General features: G+C 39.3%; 1 pseudogene; it reads right to left on the reverse strand.

Annotated features, from left to right (window-relative positions):
• Window positions 1-1,483: 1,483 nt before the first annotated feature.
• LOC132439170 (52 kDa repressor of the inhibitor of the protein kinase-like) lies at window positions 1,484-3,323 on the reverse strand (annotated as a pseudogene).
• Between the last annotated feature and the right edge of the window lie 686 nt (window positions 3,324-4,009).

Consider the following 4,009-nt stretch of genomic DNA (forward strand, 5'->3'; position numbering starts at 1 on the left):
CCTGTCTCTTGACTACCATTTTATCATCGGTAGTCTCTGTCAATAGATTAACTTTCTTCCTTGTCTAGCCACATTACTTGGTTTATTATTTATTCACACTAGTATCTAAACTTTCCTTGCCTTTTGTCTTGCTTCCACTTTTTCCCAGCATACTCTCCACCCTAGTTCAGTTTAGCCATTTGCTTTTTCAACTGATATATATATATAAATGTAACTAAATTCCAGTAGTGAAAATCACATAGCCAGATTATTGTGGTGATGATTTGTCATGGTCTATAATGTAGCTAGCCATTTTTTCCTTTTCCTACTCACAGCTACTGTTCTTTTATCGTTCCTTAAACTTTCTACCCCACTTTTTTTTTTTTTTTTTTTTACGCGGGCCTCTCACTGTTGTGGCCTCTCCCGTTGCGGAGCACAGGCTCCTTACGCGCAGGCTCAGCGGCCATGGCACACGGGCCCAGCTGCTTCGCGGCACGTGGGATCATCCCAGACCGGGGCACGAACCTGTGTCCCCTGCATCGGCAGGCAGACTCTCAACCACTGCGCCACCAGGGAAGCCCTACCCCACTTGTTTTTAAAAACAAAATTCACATTTTGTTTAGGTTGATAAAAGCTATACAAAATTGATTTTCTTCACCAAAAATTACAGCAATATTTTCTGTATTATTCCTAGATAAACTACAAAACACTTATTTTTGTAGGTTTTCTAGGTTTTGCTTATAAATCAAGATGAGGCAGTAGATCATGGAAAAAGACAGAAAAAAACAGACAAATCAGTTGTCAGTATCCATGGCCTCTGATCCTGTCTTGACCATGAAACAGAAGTGTTCAACATATACCTGCCAAAAAGCTTATGAAGATGTAGGCTCAATAAAGGAATATAAACAACAACCAGATGTGGAACAACAATGGCAGGCTCTTCCATTCAAACTTTAACTATAACTTGTTACTTTAACTTCATTTGATAAAGACAGAATCTACACTGAAATCCTTGTTTGGCAAGCTCACATGTTTCTCTTACAGTCTGATAATTTTCTTAAGAGTCCCTTACAGATTTTTAACAGCATACTTAAAACTCCTACTATTCAAAGGTCAGTCATGAGCTTCACTGTAATGTTTATAAAATGTATTCCTTCCACCCATACCTCCTCAAAATTTATTTCTTCAAAGAACTGATAACTCAATACCTGACAATTGGATCCACAGTGATAAATGTTAATGTCTAAAATGACTTAACTAATACAATTCCAAAGTGCCATTAGCAGAGATCACACAGAGTGTAACATGGTACTTTCAATGCTATCTTCTGGAAGAACAGTTAGGTCTCCAAAGCATGGGACTTCAAACAGGCCATTTAAACAGGCAGATTATCAATGACTAATGTACTCAACAGGAGGCCTACAGGTCAAGATATTCAGTGATTAAGTGGCCTACGTACACCTTACAACTTTTCTGTAAGGTATTTTTAGATTGCTTACAGATTTCTTCAAATATCAAATATAAGAGAGAGGCTATTTTAAAAGTCTCTTAGGTATTTTCAATGGTTTCTGAATTATCTATAGGAAGCTCTGACTTACTTCTATAGAGTTTGATATATGTATCCACCATTAAATCCAAATCGTGTTTTATATCCAAATTTATGTTCAGCAAAGCCAAGTTACTTTACCTTTGGTCTGTCAAGGTGTTCCTCAGGTATGCTTTGAGATGCTTTTGCCCATTTTCATAGCGTTCATTCTCAACCTTCATCACAGGAAGAATACGTAGGACCCTGAGCAATGCGTAAACATTAGGAAAATCTTGATGTCTGCCAGATGAAGAGCTTCATAAATAGTGGATGGAAGTTCTATAATTTTCCATGTTTCCACTTGATTCTCCAACAATGCAGCTCAGCAGAGAGTGTGTCAGGATTAGGTAAATCACTTCTGTACATGTCAGCATGATGCTCCTCTGATGTATTGAATTTGAGCTGTCCCATGACAGAGGGTACCAGATATAAGCATTTAAGAGCTTTGAGGTGCTGTTCTGAGAATATATCTTTCAGTTCCTGAATAATGTGTTCCACTGTTGGAACACTTAAGAGTTTCTTTATAGTAACTCTCAGAGGTTAGCTGAGATTCCAGGTTACTGTGCTGAGCTCTGTGAAATTTCCCTGGGAGTTTCATCTGAATATCAAGTTTGGTTGCCAAATTTGTGGCTTCCTCAAACCAAAATTCATGATAAACTTCGATATTTTCCATCATTTCATTTAGTGAATGCAGCACTGCAGTCAAACTACTGGCTGCAAAGAAGACATCAGAAGTTTGCCCCTGAAGATTTTTCCCAAAGGCTGTTGTAAAAGATAGAACATTTTTAAGAACAACAATGGTAACGATGAAATCAAAATCTGTTACCGCACTACAGAGTACAAATGCTCGGCCAGCTATACAGTTATTCCATCTAACATTTGTGACACTCTTTATACCATCTAAACATACAACAAGTGCTTGTAGGAGGTCCACTAAGATTTCAAAAGCATCATGCCTGCCTGTCCACTGGAGAATGGCAAATTTCCTTCAGTTCTTTGCCCCTTTCTTAATTGTTCTGAAAAAGGACAGAAATTACATTGTCAAGCTCTAAAAGCAGTTGTGGTGATAGATGGAAAAAAGAACAAACTTCCTCCATTGTTCCTAATGCGACAGATACTCCCATAACAGGCAGTGATTTTGCCAACCATATATTTAAGGCACAGGAAGAGCAGAGTGTGTAGATACCTTGGGGATATTTCTCTAAAAGTCTAGAAGCAACAACTTGCATTTTGGAAGAAAATCCACTGGACACAATGTAAGCCTGGCCACGACAGTACTCTATGTTGAATCCCCACTTCTCAGTTAATCATAGTGTGAAATTTCATAGCCAAAATTTCTGCATCAGTTTCATAAGGCAGGAAGCCCACAGATTCCTCTCTCAGGTTGTGAGCTTCGTCAACAAACCTCACCAACACAGGCAGGTACTCTTTCCCTGTTATGTCCACCACATCGTCAGTGATGATGGAAAAGAAGTGAGAGTCTCCCACTTCTCTGAGGGTTTCTTCCCGAATGCAGCTCTCACAGATCTCTAGCATCTGTTTCTGCTATGTTTTCGAACAATGTGTTAACTGCTGTTGTCTCAAAGCGCTTTCTCAGAACCTCTTCGCCAGAATTGATCCGGTACTCAGGCAGTGCTTGAAAGTTATCAGGAGTAAAGAGACCTTCTGGGATTTCATCAGCTTCATGTCCATCCAGAGGTATGTTCCGTTTTCCCATAAGAATCAAAATTTCAAATAAAGATTTTTAAGTATTGTTTTCCTTCTCTTCAAGGGTTAAAACTTGGCACTTAAACTCGGCACTTTCACTTCCGTGGCCCGGGTTCAATCTCTGGTTGGGGAACTAAGATCCCATGAGCCGCAGCCCAGCCAAAAATAAAATTTTTTTTAATTTTTAAATAAAAAAATAGGGCTTCCCTGGTGGCGCAGTGGTTGAGAGTCCACCTGCCGATGCAAGGGACACGGGTTCGTGCCCTGGTCCGGGAAGATCCCACATGCCGCGGAGCGGCTGGGCCCGTGTGCCATGGCCGCTGAGCCTGCGTGTCCGGAGCCTGTGCTCCGCAACGGGAGAGGCCACAACAGTGAGAGGCCCGCCTACCGCAAAAGAAAAAATTAATAATAATAATAATAATAAATAAAAATGGGATCTCAAACAGTACATATTACCCTTCAATGAATACTGTTCCTTAATAGTATATTATAGACATTCCATCAGGTCAATAAAGACTGAACTCATTCCTGGTAAAAGTTATATAATGGTCCAAAACTATACATTAGTTTATTCTACCATCCTTCTATTGATAATCAAATCTTCTCTAAAAACTTTTGTCACCACAAATATGGGGTGCATATATCTTTTGAAATTTAGTGTTTTTGTTTTCTTTGGATATATACTCTGGAATGGAATTGCTGGATCATATGGTAGTTCTATTTTTAGTTTTTTGAGGA

This window comes from Delphinus delphis, chromosome 16 (genome assembly GCF_949987515.2).
Source record: "Delphinus delphis chromosome 16, mDelDel1.2, whole genome shotgun sequence".
In the NCBI taxonomy this organism is placed as follows: Eukaryota; Metazoa; Chordata; class Mammalia; order Artiodactyla; family Delphinidae; genus Delphinus; species Delphinus delphis.